Below are 19,616 nucleotides of genomic sequence, written 5' to 3' on the forward strand. Positions count from 1 at the left end.
ACTTTTGTTGAGAATGTCTTTATTCTAAACATAGCAAGCAATGTTTATAGCCTCTTCCCAAAATGTAACAAGTAAGTAAGCATCTGCTAACATGGTTCTTGCTGCTTATTTCAGTTCTCTGTTTCTTCTTTCAGCAACTCCATAATGTTCAGGTGTTCTAGGGGCACTAAATTTTTGAAATATTCCTTTAGTTTGGAAAAATTCATCCATTTCCCCCATTCCTGAACACAATCCCATTGTCACTTCTCATTACCTTTACCCTTACATCCAAATGATTCTCCATTCATGTTACACGGCTTTTGATTAATTCAACATCTTCTTCCTTGGACTTCAGAAAATAAAGCCAAGTATATCTTGAAAAATCATCAATGATTTCTAAGCAATATCTTTTCTTCCTAATACTAGGAACACTCACAGGACCAAAGAGATCCATATGTAGCATTTCTAGTACTTGTTCAATTTAGTTTGTAAGCTTTGCTAAGTGAGATGATTTGTGCTGCTTTCCTTTTTGACAAAAATCACATTTGTCATCCAATTTAAACTCCCTTGTAGGCCAACCAAGGACATGCTCACTTTAACAAGTTTGTTCATGTTCTTTAAGTTTACATGACAAAGCTTTCTATGCCACAATTTGGTTTCATTTTCAGTGGCTTAGGCACAAAACAGGTTCCACCACTAGAAATGGCTTCTTTTATTCTTAGTTCATATAAGTTTCCATTTCTAGGAGCCATAATCAATATTATATTAGGAGGAATTACAAATTCAAGTTTGAGAATGAAACAATGAGAATAATCAAATCCAACCTTATAACCTTTCACATATGTGATATGCCCGATAGGTTATATTGTAATCCTTCCACATAGAACACATTATCAAAAGACACTTTTCCATTAGTGAGAATCGCATTCCACACAAAATTTTCCATCCATTTTCATCACTCCCAAATGCAACTGGTCTCTCAAACTTTTCTTCAAAATTTACCAGTGACCTCTTGTCACAGGTCATGTGCCTAGAACATCCACTGTCCATATACCATACATCATTCACTGGTGTGGAATTTTCCTGCACAAATCAAAGAAAAAAGGAATCAATTAAGTGATGAAATACAAGCTCAATCAGCTTGCAAATCATCAGCAACATGATCAACTGTTGCATCTAGTTTGGGGTCCTCATAAACAATCTCACATGAATCATCATATTCATAACCATGTTCACATAATTCTCCCACATAAGGAACTATGATTTCGCATTCATCAGTCACATATACTTTTTTCACTATTTTCACTTGTGTTTATGTTCAAGGTTTCCACAAAACCCCAGCTAGCTCACACCCATTTTTAGATAACTTTGTCATCACCATTTAGTTCTTTTGACTTCTTCCTCTTGAACACATTCTTCTTAATTTTCTCTTCCTATCTTGGTGAATTTTTAGAATCAGTAGATTTCACTGATTTAGAATCCACATCAAGGTTAATTCTGATGGTTTTTCTGTTCATTGGAGCCTTCTTCCTCTCTATAAAATCCTTCTTCTTCTTTTCTTATCATCTGTTTCAATTCTTTTCTCACTTACCTCTACAACATTGTTCACTAGATCATCAAGCACCTTCTTACCCTTGCCCAAATAATCATTGTACCTTTTCTTGTATAAAGCAAAGTCTTGTCTAAACTTTTTTGTGTCAGGGACATGAATTGGTTTGAAGGTAAACCTATCATTACAAGAATCAGTATGATGTCCATACACATCACAAATTTTACACCAAACTTGTCCTTTGAAACTTTCACATGAGTTACCCCTTTTAAACCTCTCACTTGGTCTTGGAGGATCAACTCCAATAGTCTTTTGAGTAAAGAGACCATCATAGTTAATTGAGAAAGGTTAAAATTCTTCAGTCGTTATGTCCTGTCTCTAAACTGAACATTTAACAAAGGTTATCTTTTCCATCTTTATTGGTTTGTCATCTTTTTTGCTTCAAAATCTTGACTGTCTTCTTTCATATACTTCCATGCTTTCTACCTCTCAAACATCAGACAATTTTTTATTAGAGAAGACAGGATAGACAGGAATGAATAGATCTTCATTCCTCATGGTTTCTTCTGCTTTCTTGTTCTCTTTGACACTCTCCCTTCTTTTTGGCACTAGGTATGTTGATCTTTCATTGATCTTCTTTGCCTTGGAACAATCACAAATATCAAATGATTTGTGCTCTCTTCTCATTTGCTCATGATGCTTCCTCATCTTGGGAATTATCTTTGGCAGCAAATGAATCTTGTCCTTTGGTTTCTGTTTGCCACTCTTTTCTTCTTTTAAACATTCATTGCTTGAACTTTTGTCGCTTGAATCACTCAAGTCATCCATATCTAATAAATCACCATCAAAGTCATCTTCTGAGACTTGCACACCAACAGAATTTTCAACCTTTGTTTCGACAGCCTTCATTACAAAATCACCCTTTTCATCAACCTCAACCAACTTGTAATTTTCAACAAACTCCTTTCTATCACCAAACACCTCTCTAAACTGTTTAAGGTAAGCATTTCTCTTTTCCTTATCCACTTTCAATGAGTAATTAACATTAAAAGGTGGAGGAACAACTTTATACTTACCTTCTTCCTTGATACTTTTCAGTTTTCCACAAATATTTCTAGTTGACACCAAGTTCTTTAGAAAGTCTACCTCAACTTGAAGTTGAGTATATTTCAACTTCTCATCAAGATACATTTTCTTTAGTTCTTCAACTTCAGTAATATATCTTGACTAAATGATGTAACTGTCCATAAAATCTTGTTCTAAACTTTTTATTTGGTTGTCATAAGTCACTTCACTCATTCCATACACTTTATTAATGCTTTGTTTCTTAAAGCATTCACTTTGCAAATTACCAATTTCTATTTTAAAAGAATCATTCATTTCAAATAATTAAATATTTATGAAATTTGAGTGTACCTGAGATGAAGAGGACTCTGTTTCATTCCCTATCTTTGCCATGAATGCTACATTGGCTTTTTCGATATCATAAGCATGGTTGCTCCAATCAAATACACCTTCTTGTTGTGCTTGAGCTAATGCAACATTCCCTTGATTTTCTTGGTTGATTTGCATTGTTTCTATTCTGAATAGCAGAAGCTTGTGGAGGGACTTGTTGGTTTCTCTGATATGGTTGCTGTTGTGGGATCACTTGTTGATGATTTTGCTGTTGAAAGTTGTTGTTGTTGTTAAAATTCCTTAGTTGACCTTGATTCTGGTTTTGGAATTGAAACTGATTTCTTTATGGACTGTTGTTCTAAAATTGCCTCAGCTGATTACACTCTCTAGCTAAGTGCCTCGGCTGTTGAAAATTATAGCAGATTGCTTTTGATTTGTCAAAGCCTATTCTTTCATTTAGATCAGAGCCCAAAGACCTTCCAGTTCTATTATACAGCTTCTTACTTCCCAAGGTTAACATTGCAGCTTGCCACTTCAGATCCATATCTTCCAAATCATCAGCATCAATTTGTTTAAGATCTTCTTGAACCACACTAATATGAATCAGATTCTTGGCTGCAAAAGCATTATAAGAATCAGTAAATATGGAGAATAGAGCTTCATACTAATTTCCATGATTCACACTTACAACAATGTATGGTGCCTGTCCACTGGCCATTGATGATGTATCGTTATCATCTATCAGTTGAACATTGAATTGAGAATGTCCACCTTGATTGCTTAACTGTCAAGCAACAAATACTCTTGTTGTTTCAACACCATATTAACTTGGTACTTCGATTATGAGGACTTGTTGTTGGTTCTTGGTAGACAAGTTTCCCATGGGTGCAATAAGAACATTTACAACTTGGAAACTTGGCCTGTCTTCCATAATCATGTTGTTCTCTATCATCTCATGTTCAACATCTTGCAAGAAACAAATCACATCATCAAGTTCGAATGTTAGGAAATTAACTTTTTCCTTGATGAACTTGCTTGCAGTGTACCATTCACCAGATAAAGATGACAATAGCTTCTTGTTAAGATCAAAGTCTGTTATTGCCAGGTAAGTGCTTCTAATTTCATTGACAATAGCAACAAACCTCTGCAAAATAGACTTCAACCTTTCTCCTTCTTTGAACTTGAATTTTTCCAACTGTTGCTTCAGTCTGTCCTTAAGCTCAGTGTTTCGCTCAAACATTTCTTCAATGGCATCAAACATAGCCTTTGCAGTAGTGTGATGAGCCACACTAGTCAGTATTTCCCAAGACATGCCTAGTTTTAGCATGGACAGCGCCCTGTCATCCTTCTTCTTTATTTGTTTTTCAATAGTTTAGTTATTGTTTGAGCCATCTAGGACATATGGTCCATTTTTTTGGAATTCCAAATTTGCACATCATTGTAGCACACAATAACTTCAAACATAATGTTCAATTTGATATAGTTTTCCTTTCCAAACAATCTGGGAATTTTTTTAGTAGACGCCTCTTCTTCATCCATAGCTCTTAACATATTTTTGGTATTTTAAAATTAAGAAACTTTTGAAAAACAATCTGATCATATGAATCTGGATGGATAATAACAAGATCTTGAGACACAAAGAATGAAACAAAAGTAAATACGAGTAAAGGCACGTTTAAACCTCAGTGAAACACTAGATTCGAGAAAAATGAAAAACATGGAAGCTGAGATCACAAATCAATGGAACAGTTGTCAGCTGACATCATTCTCAAGATTCAAAATAAGCAGTTTTCAGTAATAAATCAGCAATAGTTCTTCTTATATGCAGCAACACAAGCTCTGATACCACTTGTCGGTCCTGATTATCTCACTCAATCACACTTGTACCCCATACAAACATGTCAAAAAGAAGGTTACGAAATGCTACTTTTGTGAAAGAACGATGAATATCAAAGGCGGAATCGATGATACTCAAATGATTACTGGCTAGGACATAAAAGTAAACACACACACAAATAAACTCAAAAGATTTCCAATTATATTAAGAAGGATACAGAGAAAATCAATTAGGGTTTCTAGGTGGTATGTTTGTATTTGTGGCAACCTTTTTCGTACAAAGATTTTCTTTTCAGGAAAAGGGACGGTCATCAAATCACAATATTCGCTCAGTGTCCATTGTGTCATAGGCGTGCCCTAAAATTTCCTTAAATAGGCCTGCCCTGACACCTTCTAGAAACCCTAATTATTGATTCACAACATATTTAAACATATTACTAAAGTTACTAAGTGTAAATAGGTCTTTGAGTAAGCGTTGCAGCTTTTTCTTTGATGAGCAGACTTGGTAACCATTAAGTGTGCTTGGGAACAGTTCTCCGAGTAAGCTTTACTTAGAATATTTTCTTTAGAAAATATACATAAAGCAGACTTCAATCTTCCTAGTAATATCAAACATTGCTTGATATATACCCTACGAGCACAACTTGTTCTTCAAAGATCCCTTCAACATTTTGTTACCTACCTTATTTGAACAAATCAAGGTGTGCTTGTGACATTGTAGCCTGCTCGAGCTTGAATCTTGCTCGTTGAAAGTCCTTAGACTAATTTCTTCATTAACTTTCTTCAAGCCTGCTGGGACCACTGATTATTAACAAACCTTGCTCGATCCACCAATATACTTGGTTTTAGCTTGGTTTATTCTAGATTTGATCTGAAACATAGCTTGCTTGACTTGAAGAACAATCGTGCTTGATGAAGTGTAGTTTGCTCGAACTTACACTTAAGAAGAATTCCAAAAGATAACTTTGCTCGAAGATCAATATACCTGCTTGAATAAGTTTAAGCTTGCTCGGAAGCCTAAGTTTTCTTGGTTTCCATACTCAGCCATTTTCCAAGGATGTTGAGAAGATTTAAATTTTCCTTAGTCATTTTCCAATCTCAACATGCTTGATGAAGTGTAGTTAGCTCAAACTAACACTTAGAAGAGTTCTAGAAGATAATTTTACTTGCAAATGAAATACCTTGGTTGATTAAGCGTAGGCTTGCTTGAAGTGCCAACTTTGCTCGGTTTTCATACTTAGCCATTTCTGAGGAGGTTGAGAAGATTCCAATCTTTCCTTTGTTGAATCTTGATCCCAAAAATCTCCCCCTAGATTGGAACAAACTCAGATGCACCAAAACACCTATAGGTTACATACACTTTTCAAAATACACATCAAATTTAAAAAAGGTATATTACATTACTTAAAGAAAATTACATATTCAAAAGGCTATCACTAAGACATTACAAATCAAGTTCAAAAAGAAAAACAAAAGGGCTTTCTCTTCTTGAGCTTCCAGACTCCGATCTTTCATCAAACATGACAGCAGCCGCCTTCTATTGGAATAAGAAGATCTCCCTGTGGTATTGATGTTGAGACGACAGATTCCATCTGATTATGTCTTCAAGATCTTCCACATGGAGATACTCCAGTTCATTGTCATGCTCAATGATGCCTAAATCATGTCCTTTTAAATTTCTTAAGATGAAATATTGAGTCTTTTGTTCGTAGACTATCTTAGAAATTTTTCCATTCTTCTGGACTTCATAATTTGGCCTTAGCGTCTGCTGCTTCATGCTGATGCACTCGTTCATGGTGGCCAGAAGATTTGAGGATTTTCTTGATTGCTTGTAGGATAACTCATTCATCATAATGTCACTCATCCTCCTCAGCCTTTTTGTTCTTTCAGCTTTAGAGTACTCCAGCTTCCTTATCCTGTTGAGTAAAGGAAACCCCTTCCTAGATTGTTCTTTTAAGAATTAAGAAAGTTCGTTCCATTTTGACCTGCAAATCTATGTTTCTATTGATAATCATACAAGCTGAGTTTAGCCATTTTCTCTAGTTGTTCTTTGTTGAATTCCTAGAAGTCATCTTTAAACACAACCGTCTTCAACGCACCACTAGACATGATAACTTTAATGGTTTTTGTTCATAAACCAAAATAAAGGTTTTTAGATAGCTCCACATCTGAAGGTGACATTTGATCTCTTTGCAGTCTTGACCTTGTAGTTGAAATAGTGACACTTATAGTGGAAGACTTTAAGTGTATTGTCTTTGAGGTTAAGGTCTTTTCACATGCCCTTTTGGTTCATACATCTTAACAATATCAGCCTTTCTCATCATGATCAACGTTAAGTAATCACCGCCTTCTTTTGACAAAGTTTTGATCATCTCCATTGTCTTTGAGGGTATCTTTATCTTTGAGCTGGTTGTCCATTTGGTCCAAATTGAAATGACATTAATCTTCTTTATTCTTCTTCTGCTTTCTCCCAAATAGCTTTTTCAGTGTAAAACGGTTATTTCAATTGTGCTTGGCCAAGATTATCAAACATACTTGCAGACATACCTTTGTTAATCATGGCTTGTCTCAAGGTTCTGATTCTATATACATCTTCCCATGGTAAGAGATTGGTTCTAGTACTAGATTCAACTGGTTCTTCTTTCACTTTTGTTATACGGGAAGGAGCTTGAGTTAGTTTATTACTTGAAGACTTATTCTTCAGCTCCTCCTTGTACTATGCTAATTCAGATTCATACAGTCTTTTCTTTTCACCAGCAGTCATAATTTTGACTCTGTCCCCTTAACCTAGCATCCAATAATACTTCCAATAAAATTTCTTTATCATGAGCCAATTTCTTTTTCTCCTCCTCAGCCGACCCTATTCTATCATCCTTTTCATTCCCTATTCTATTTTCCTCCTCATATTGTTTTGAGTCTTTTATTCTTCATTTTTTTTTCATTTGTTCAACAACAACATCTGCTTCCCTTTTCAAACTTTGTGATATCTGCCTGAACAACATCTCAACATCTTTCTTTTGCATAATTTCAGCATGTTCAAAAGGGATTCCATTATTAACCAGGAATTCAACTTTTCCTCCAAACTTCCTCAACACACTATCTCTTCCTTTTAGTTCATCCACTTTTCTTTGTTCAATTCTTTTTTTCTCTTCTTCTTGAATTCGTTCTTGTGTGGACTTGTAAACACTTTCAAGATCCTCATAGCTTAAGTGGCTTAATTTTTTATCAGAGAAGTTGTGGAGCCTCTGGTTAGCTAGATATTTCTGTGTAAGCCGATTTCTCTTCTACCATATTTTTTTGATTTTGTCTCTTTTTTTATCTGATAGAGGGTCCAACTCCTCTTTAGTTAACACAACCAAATTTTCAAATTCAAAACCATGTCCTATCAGATGAATAATTTTGGGATCTTATCTCTTTAATTCATCAAGTCTAGCTTGAATATTTTCCCTGTGTACTTCAGTCAAATCCACATGGGGAAATGTGTGTTCTTTCTCTTCATTTTTCTCCTCATTACCTTCCTCCTCAACTTCAAAATCTGATAGGCCATTTAAAGCATCAATCTTGGGCTCATGCACATTATCTACAGGTTTCACAGATTGCGTAGGTACAACATTAATAACTCCTCTTTTTTGTTTAGGCATGTCTCTTCAAGAATGTTTCCAACACCAAATCTCTTTCTCTTTCTAGAGTATCTCAATAAATCAGGCTAATTCTTTTCGACCTTATTCATCTCATCAAGTAAACTTTGGAACATCATTTCATTTGCTTTGTTTACTATTTATCTTGAATAGTTTTTCCATCAAGATCAGTCACAAACTGCATATCAGATTTTTCAGTCACAGGTTCATTAGTGGGAATAGTAACTTTAGGTTTAGGAATTTGATATGATGTTTGTTCATGGGTTTTGGGTTATTGGAATTTGTAGATGACTATTGCTAACAAATTGTTGGCTTCTTCAGCTTGAGGTAAACTCAACAACCCTTCAATTACCTCTTGTTTAACCTCCCCTTTGTCTTCTTCTAATTTATTTCTTAATTCACACTCTTCCAATAGGATTCTTTGATCTTTCATCTCCTTATTAGCAAAAATCTGTTCAGCATATCTCTTTGAATCCACTATCCAACAATTTTATCATGCATCTTGTGACATCCGTGGCAAAACCGAGTACACCTTAGTACTTACAAACTCGAATAAGCGTTTAACCGCTTATTGCGTAACGAACAAACGAATAACCAAACGGGTCTGGTTATGGTCCGGATATCCCAGGGTGCTATCTATAAGCGATATACGATCTATTCAAGCTAAAATATTAGTAATATGGCCTTAGTTCGATAGCAAACAAGTTAAACGAAAACATGCTCGTTTAACTACCTGCTATAGATTTTAACGCGAAAGATAGTTACAAACCAAGCATTGTATCATCCATTAAGCAGAAAAAGACTTACCAAACACTTATTTGAAATGTTTTAAGCGATCCATGAAAATATTTTCGATTTTTACAATAGTATAGTATGTTTTTATAATTTTACAAAAAACTAGCCGAAAAACACTCGTTTTCGCTCCGTTTATCGCACCCGATATATTTTTTTCGCCAAAAACCGAACCCGAAATAAATTTGGACTCGGTATTTCACGTTCGGGCGCGTAAATCGAGAAAAGTGGGCCAAATGGGCCCAAAAGGGGACCCATCGAGCCCAGCCCGCCAAAGAAGACTTTCCCCCTTAAACCCTTTTCATATTTAAACAAGTTCTAATATATTTTGTGATATCTTTTTCATGAGAATTCTGGACACAAGTTCTGCTCCAGCCAGAAAACCTTCAAACCCTAAGGTAAGGAGATTAAATAAGTAGCTTTTGTACTTGTTTAAAGTCGTTTAATACCATAAAAACATGTCTTGGTTACTAAAAATCATTCCTAACCGTGTAAATATCCTAAAAATGGTCCATAAACATGTTTTGATCATAAACACGGTAAGAAACCTGTTTTGATAGTTTTTTTGGCCATAAACACGGATGAAAAGGTTGAAACGGCGTTTTTGCGGTTCAAAAGTTCGTTTTTGTGCACAAGCCAAAACCCTAAGTTAAGGGCTGTTATGTTGATAAAAAATTGCTTGGTTTGTGGTATAGGAATTGTACCTAGCTTTCTTAGAAGCACAAGAACCTGAAAACTTGATTAAAAAGTCGTAAACGAGCCAAACCCGCTAAGGTAATACCGAAACACTAGCTTACGGGCTGTTTTGGTTAAGGTTGTGATGTGCATATTATTAGACCTTGAAATTTTTCAGGGACATCAGGGACAATGTCATTGATTCACAGTTCAAATTTAGTAATTTTTTGACCATCCGAGAATATTTGGGGAATTTATTACCGAATTGGGACGTTTATTTGGGAAAAATAGCTAAAATACTTTAAAAATTATGAAATTTTTCTGGGAACTCAGATTTAACGTATTTTGATCACATATGATTTTTGAGATCATTTGGAGAAGTCTAAGGGTGGTTTGTACATATGCGTTCATGCGAATTTTTATAGCCGAATTTGGGCTGGAAAGAATATTGAACAGGCTTTTTACATTCTGGAATTGATAAAGGTTGTTTGGGGACATGATTTGATTATTTAGGAAATTTTGTGGAATTTTTGGAAATTGTTTGGGATAAACAGACGATTTTCAAGCGAAATATAGCTGATAAAATGAATTTTTATAAATTATTAAATTAGTAAATAATTCCAGAAATATTTTTATAAACATCTACATATTTTAATTGATAAGTGGCTAAATTTTCATAATTTAATGATTAACGGTTAATTCATTATGCTAATTTAAAGATTAAACAAATTCAGTTTTTATAAAAACCGGCAAGTTCGCGACTAACGAACCTGCGGGAATATCAAAGCACCAAGAGTGATCAAAAATCATATTTTTGGACTAATTAAGTAAAAACGAACTTTTCTATGAAAAACCTGGACAATCCGGACAGATTGTGTGCGTTTCTTCTTAAATCAAACTGAATAAACGGAAACGGACCCCGAGGCTAATCCGGTACCCAAGTATGTGATCCTTCTTTATAACTTAATCATTTTATTAATCAATAAATTTACCCAAGCTTATTCTCCCATAACTTTTTTCTGAACGCGTAAACGAACAACTTGGCCCAGCTGGGAAAACGGGAATCTGAGCCTAGTTCAGTTTTAAGTATTAGTCATTAAACAACATCACAGCCTAAGCCTATTACCACTTTCTGGGCGTACCAGCTATACCCAGATTAGTTATACAGCCCAGTTTAATACTGAGATTATAATAATATTAAAATATTAATATTATTATAATATGGACTATAGGGACTAAGTGATAGCAAGGGAAACGAACCCGTGCTGATCTCGCACTGAGTGCCTACAAAACCGTGAGTTTCATGACCCCACTCTTTAAACTATTTTACGAACTTTTGGAGTGGAAAGCATGTTTATACACGTTATTTATCTAAACACGGATCAGAATATAAAATATCTGAACATTTATATATGAAAAGTCCCTACAAACATAATGACTGACTACGTGTCGATGAAAGATGATTATTATCGTTGATTGATATATTGAGTGGAGATAATACGAATTGCAAAACATAATGAAATTACACGTGACAGCATGTTTATACAAACACGTTATGTAATGTTAAACATAACTAATTTGGGAGACAACGTGGTCTGTAATGACCATGGGGATAACGTGGCCTGTGATGATTATGGGGCTGTTGTGGGTAGAAGGGGGGCCACAATAGTAACAAACTAAAGTTGAGTATGGCCTATGAGCCAAGTTCTGCTGCAACTTTTAAACTAAAGTTGAGTATGGCCTATGAGCCAAGATCTGCTGCAACTTACTAAACTAAAGTTGAGTATGGCCTATGAGCCAAGTTCTACTGCAACTTATAAACTAAAGTTGAGTATGGCCTATGAGCCAAGTTCTGCTGCAACTTATTAAACGAACTAACTTGATTATGACATGAATGTTAAGAAAATAATGTGATTATGCGTATTGTGGGCGGATGGGGACCACAGTATTTGGTGATACGTGATAAATACTATATGTGTATATGTGTCTATATACACGCTATGTGATTAGCCGTAGGAAATAATATGTGTAGAATATACTAATTATTTGTGTGTACACTATATAATGTTTGAGTTTACATGGAATCATTGTGGGTGGAAGGGGGGCCACAGTGGTTGATGTTAACGTGGAACCGTTGTGGGTGGAAGGGGGGCCACAGTGGTTGAGTTTATGTGGAACCGTTGTGGGAGAAAGGGGGTCCACAGTGGTTGGTTAAACACGGAAATTGGAAACAGGTAGTACGAACAAACAATCACTATTTTACCGAAATTTCGAATTTATATTATAAACCTACATGTGTGCATATGCACACACAAGGATATGGCTGTACATATTTATACAACCGTAAATGCATATTTTTACATACGCGCGTACATACAAACTATGACTGTATGGTGCGCAGAACTGATTTCGTTAAAACTTATGAAACTCACCAACTATTCGTAGTTGACCTGTTTTAACATGCTTTTCAGGTAATCAGATATGAGAAGTAATTTCCTGTGCGTTACGTGTCTGATTGGTGATTGATGTCGTGGGCATTTGAGTTAGAAGTAAAGTGATTGAAGAACAGGTTTAATTGTATCACCTAGTTTGTAAAAGATGTTAGAACGATGTAATATATTGTAAATTAGTTAGTAATGTTTCTTTATGAACAATGTATTTGATACCAGTTGTATCTGTTGCATTTCCGTTTTACGCTTCCGCAATTCGCTTAACGGGGTGTGACAGAAGTTGGTATCAGAGCCACTGGTTATAAAGAATTTGGTTATCACATAGGATACCTATAATATAACCGTAGGCTCGATTATCACTGGGAAAGTTAATAATGAGTAACGATAGATACTGATGGATGCCGGGATGAACTCGAAGGGCAAGTGAGTTATTATGGTCCGGAACGTAATAACAGACTTGCTTGTACGAGGGAATTCGGGGAGAAGTCGCGGAACATATTGATAGGTAAAAATGGCAACATACGTGCATAAAGGTGATGTGAAGTATATATGACATGTGCATACGTGCTTATCTGAGACGAGGTATAGGGATACGTGTACGTACGGTACTACGGATGACATTGAATCTTATCATAACCAATATTATATTCGGTATAATCACTATTAATTCCTATTCTAATCAAAATTATATCTTACCAAAATTAATATTATATTTTATTGTAATTAATATTATATATGTTCATAACAAATAAAATATTTTATTTCTGCCCTAATTAATAATATCTTTTATGCGGATCTAAACTATCGAAAAACATTCTTTTCTGATTAGCGATTGCACCGAAAGATGTGAGTAGTTTTACAATTGATGAAGAACCGGTGTTGCCCGTGAGTGAGAATACAAGAATGCTTCAATAAGTCTAAACTAAATCTGGTGATGTGACGGAACCACAAAAGGAGCTTAATATATAAGGACCGGGATCGAACCGTTGGAGGTGTGACTTACATATAATAATTTCAAGAAGACATATATATATATATATATATATATATATATATATATATATATATAATACTCCACAGTTTGAATCCAATCCTATCTTATAAACTGGTTCCTTTGACATTAATCTAAACTATTTTCCGGTCATCCTTCCAATTCTGTTGTTCAGAAACAAACACCATCCCTAGGGGAAATACCTAGTGATGAGCCCGATTTATCAAATTATAAATATGATAATTACCAAAAATGAGTTTTCAATTATAATATGAGCAATCGTTACTACCAGTAAATATAATGTACTAATAATATTTCAAAAAGAAATATTAATAATAGTAATTTCCTTTACGTATCACCAGTACAACTAACTCTGATGAACCTCCCTAACTAGCAAACTCTTCGAACCATCTATGAAAGACAACCTCCAACCTCTCCTATATTTTGCTATTCCAATTGGTTATTATAGGAGAGAAATCTCATGCTCACGAAATGATGACGTGCCCCGACTGGAATGGAACCTACTTACCTCCAACTAGTAAACTACTACTTTTATTAAGTCCGACATGCCTACGAAAACTGAATGACCTGGCGATTTACGATTATAGTTAACAAACATTCAGAAGTCAGGTGGAATGTACACGTGCATTCCCATTATAACGTACTGATTAAACTCGTAATGAGCAAATATCTACCTACAGGAGAGACCGAACAAAAACAGCTTCCCAATAATGGGATCGTATAGGAACAATTGTCGTATAAGTTGTGAACTATTTATAATTGTTATAACGCGTGCTTTGATAGATAAGGATAATATGGTATTGTCGTGTATAGCTTCTGATACTCCATACAAGCATATGGTGGTGCGCTATGCTAATATGGAGGACGATTTGGGAATTTTTAATACAAACATTGACCCCTATTGGGTTAAAATTTCTTGTCATGAGATGACAACTTTTAATATATATGCAAACTTTGGCGTTTGCTAGGCTAATTTTACATACTATCCTTAGTATTCAGACTCGAGAACAAACCAGTGTGATATATACGTGTTAATTGAAATGCCTGATTACTTGTTATTGTAATTCCTTTTGTGATCATTAGTGTATGTGAATTTTGTTAATTGTTGGATAACTGGTTATTGTTATAGAATGGACCCGAAGAAAGTAAACATGTTGTCTGAGGCAGATATAGCCGAGATGATCGCTCGACAACTACAAACAGTACTTCCGACAATAGCAGCACAATTCGCTGCTGGTATCCATACAACTATGAATACAAATCAAGTGCCGAACGCTAACGCGACCGTAAATACTAATCCCCCAACAAATACTAATACAACCAAAAATGCTCCCCCGATAAATACTGATACTATCACAACTAATACTCCCCCGTTGAATACCAATATTACTTTCAATAATGATAATCTCCCACCGAACTTGAACAATAGTTGTAACAATCAAAATCCCCCCCAACACGGATATCAACTTAAGAACTTCATGCTATGTAAACCTATGGAATTTAGCGGTACTGAAGGACCAAATGGACTGGTAAAGTGGATCGAAAAGACTGAATCCATCATTAATATCACTAACTGTCCACCAGATTGTGTTGTCAAATTTGCTACTTCTACATTTGTAGACCACGCGCTAATGTGGTGGAATACTGTTGGGCAAATTCGAGGACAAGAGGCAACCAATCGTATGTCTTGGACATAACTTAAAAATCTTACGATAAAACACTTTTGTCCGATTAACGAAATTCAGAAATTAGAGCAAGAACTTTGGAATCTAGAAATGAGAGGTGCAGATTACTTGGAGTATACCCATCGCTTTAACGAACTGGCTCGTCTAGTCCCATGGTTAGCTACTCCAGAATCTAAATGTACTGAACGCTACATTTGGGGTTTGGCCCCCGAAGTCAGGAGTTTGGTTAATTCAACTGGCCCTGTAACTTTCGAAAATGCCGTGTTACAAGCTAGCATTAGTAATATGGCCTTAGTTCGATAGCAAACAAGTTAAACGAAAACATGCTCGTTTTACTACCTGCTATAGATTTTAACGCGAAAGATAGTTACAAACCAAGCATTGTATCATCCGTTAAGCAGAAAAAGACTTACCAAACACTTATTTGAAATGTTTTAAGCGATCCATGAAAATATTTTCCATTTTTACCAATGTATAGTATGTTTTTATAATTTTACAGAAAACTAGCCGAAAAACACTCGTTTTCGCTCCGTTTGTCGCACCCGATATATTTTTGTCGCCAGAAACCGAACCCGAAATAAATCTGGACTCGGTATTTCACGTTCGGGCACGTAAATCGAGAAAAGTGGGCCAAATGGGCCCAAAAGGGGACCCATCGAGCCCAGCCCGCCAAAGAAGACTTTCCCCCCTTAAACCCTTTTCATATTTAAACAAGTTCTAAGATATTTTGTGATATCTTTTTCATGAGAATTCTGAACACACGTTCTGCTCCAGCCAGAAAACCTTCAAACCCTAAGGTAAGGAGATTAAATAAGTAGCTTTTGTACTTGTTTAAAGTCGTTTAATACCATAAAAACATGTCTTGGTTACTAAAAATCATTCCTAACCGTGTAAATATCCTAAAAATGGTCCATAAACATGTTTTGATCATAAACACGATAAGGAACCTGTATTGATAGTTTTTTTGGCCATAAACACGGATGAAAAGGTTGAAACGGCGTTTTTACCGTTCAAAAGTTCGTTTTTGTGCACAAGCCAAAACCCTAAGTTAAGGGCTGTTATGTTGAAGAAAAATTTCTTGGTTTGTGATATAGGACTTGTACCTCGCTTTCTTAGAAGCACAAGAACCTGAAAACTTGATTAAAAAGTCGGAAACGAGCCAAACCTGCTAAGGTAATACCGAAACACTCGCTTACGGGCTGTTTTGGTTAAGGTTGTGATGTGCATATTATTAGACCTTGAGATTTTTCAGTGACATCAGGGACAATGTAATTGAGTCCCAGTTCAAATTTGGTAATTTTTTGACCATCCGAGAATATTTGGCGAATTTATTACCGAATTGGGACGTTTATTTGGGAAAAATAGCTAAAATACTTCAAAAATTATGAAATTTTTCTGGGAACTCAGATATAAAGTATTTTGATCACATATGAATTTTGAGATTATTTGGAGAAGTCTAAGGGTGTTTTGTACATATGCGTTCATGCGAATTTTTATAGCCGAATTTGGGCCGGAAAGAATATTGAACAGGCTTTTTACATTCTGGAATTGATACAGGTTGTTTGGGGACATGATTTGAGTATTTAGGAAATTTTGTGGAATTTTTGGAAATTGTTTGGGATAAACAGACGATTTTCAAGCGAAATATAGCTAATAAAATGAATTTTTATAAATTATTAAATCAGTAAATAATTCTAGAATTATTTATAAACATCTACATATTTTAATTGATAAGTGGCTAAATTTTCATAATTTAATGATTAACAGTTAATTCATTATGCTAATTTAAAGATTAAACAAATTCAGTTTTTATAAAAACCGGCAAGTTCGCGACTAACGAACCTGCGGGAATATCAAAACACCAAGAGTGATCAAAAATTATATTTTTTAACTAATTAAGTAAAAATGAACTTTTCTATGAAAAACCTGGACAATCCGGAAAGATTGTGCGCGTTTCTTCTTAAATCAAACTGAATAAACGGAAACGGACCCCGAGGCTAATCCGGTACCCAAGTATGTGATCCTTCTTTATAACTTAATCATTTTATTAACCAATAAATTTACCCGAGTTTATTTTCCCATAAATGTTTTCTGAACGCGTAAACGAACAACTTGGCCCAGCTGGGAAAACGGGAATCTGAGCCTAGTTCAGTTTTAAGTATCAGACATTAAACAACATCACAGCCTAAGCCTATTACCACTTTCTGGGCGTACCAGCTATACCCAGATTAGTTATACAGCCCAGTTTAATACTGAGATTATAATAATATTAAAATATTAATATTATTATAATATGGACTATAGGGACTAAGTGATAGCAAGGGAAACGAACCAGTGCTGATCTCGCACTGAGTGCCTACAAAACCGTGAGTTTCATGACCCCACTCTTTAAACTATGTTAGGAACTTTTGGAGTGGAAAGCATGTTTATACACGTTATTTATCTAAACACGGATCAGGATATAAAATATCTGAACATTTATATATGAAAAGTCCCTACAAACATAATGACTGACTACGTGTCGATGAAAGATGATTATTATCGTTGATTGATATATTGAGTGGAGATAATACGAATTGCAAAACATAATGAAATTACACGTGACAGCATGTTTATACAAACACGTTATGTTATGTTAAACATAACTAATTTGGGAGACAACGTGGTCTGTAATGGCCATGGGGATAACGTGGCCTGTGATGATTATGGGGCTGTTGTGGGCAGAAGGGGGGCCACAATAGTAACAAACTAAAGTTGAGTATGGCCTATGAGCCAAGTTCTGCTGCAACTTTTAAACTAAAGTTGAGTATGGCCTATGAGCCAAGATCTGCTGCAACTTACTAAACTAAAGTTGAGTATGGCCTATGAGCCAAGTTCTGCTGCAACTTATAAACTAAAGTTGAGTATGGCCTATGAGCCAAGTTCTGCTGCAACTTATTAAACGAACTAACTTGATTATGACATGAATGTTAAGAAAATAATGTGATTATGCGTATTGTGGGCGGATGGGGAGCCACAGTATTTGGTGATACATGATAAATACTATATGTGTATATGTGTCTATATACATGCTATGTGATTAGCCGTAGGAAATAATATGTGTAGAATATACTAATTATTTGTGTGTACACTATATAATGTTTGAGTTTACATGGAATCATTGTGGGTAGAAGGGGGTCCACAGTGGTTGATGTTAACGTGGAACCGTTGTGGGTGGAAGGGGGGCCACAGTGGTTGAGTTTATGTGGAACCGTTGTGGGAGAAAGGGGGTCCACAGTGGTTGGTTAAACACGGAAATTGGAAACAGGTAGTACGAACAAACAATCACGATTTTACCGAAATTTCGAATTTATATTATAAACCTACATGTGTGCATATGCACACACAAGGATATGGCTGTACATATTTATACAACCGTAAATACATATTTTTACATACGCGCGTACATACAAACTATGACTGTATGGTGCGCAGAACTGATTTCGTTAAAACTTATGAAACTCACCAACTATTCGTAGTTGACCTGTTTTAACATGTTTTTCAGGTAATCAGATATGAGAAGTAATTTCATGTGCGTTACGTGTCTGATTGGTGATTGATGTCGTGGGCATTTGAGTTAGAAGTAAAGTGATTGAAAAACAGGTTTAATTGTATCACCTAGTTTGTAAAAGATGTTAGAACGATGTAATATATTGTAAATTAGTTAGTAATGTTTCTTTATGAACAATGTATTTGATACCAGTTGTATCTGTTGCATTTCCGTTTTACGCTTCCGCAATTCGCTTAACGGGGTGTGACACATCTTGATCCCTTCCTCTGACTCATCAACAAAAATTAGTTCATCTTTTATTTTGTTTCAAGGGTTGCAGTTGCCCTCATGTTCAGCAACAACCTTGCCCTTGATTCTTCTCCTTCCATCTTCTTTATTCTCCAGCCTTTATAGACCTACTTCCCTCACCACAGTGGGTGGGAATTCATCAATCTCTTTCAACAAATCATCTAACTCTTCATCAACTTCTTTCTCTTTCTCTACCACAATCATAGATTCAATGTTTTTAATGTCTCCATACAGTATATCAAGATCCAAATCGTCTTGATTTTTATCATTATTGTTTCATGTATTTATAACATCATCAACTATCCATTCTTCAATCACATTCTCAACAAAATTTTCAACAACTATGTCATTATTCTCATCAGACACATTCACTTCAGCCTCTACATTCTTATCAGCAACATTTTCATATTCATCCACAGTATCAAGCCTCTCACCTATGTTATAATCTTGAACTATATCATCAGAAATATCAGCATCATATCCTCCCTCATCTTCCCTACTCTCCTCTTCTTCCTCCTCACTTCCATATACTTCTCCCCCTGTTTTTGGTGCATCTGAGGTCTATCAACCTCAGCCACCGGGGTTTGAATTCTTTGTAGAGCGTGCTCCAGTTGAAATTCAAGATCAGTGTTTCTTGCTATCAAGGCCTCATTTTGCTTCTTCTATTCAATATTTTAATTAAGATATCCATGTGTCTATCAAGAAGTCCCAGTCTTACATTAGGGGATGGTAAGCTTATTGGTGAAAAGCAAATGGATCAGGTACTT

Source organism: Bidens hawaiensis, unplaced genomic scaffold (assembly GCF_021521415.1).
Source record: "Bidens hawaiensis isolate Kalapana, Puna unplaced genomic scaffold, B.hawaiensis_p1.1 tig00009092_1, whole genome shotgun sequence".
Taxonomy (NCBI): domain Eukaryota; kingdom Viridiplantae; phylum Streptophyta; class Magnoliopsida; order Asterales; family Asteraceae; genus Bidens; species Bidens hawaiensis.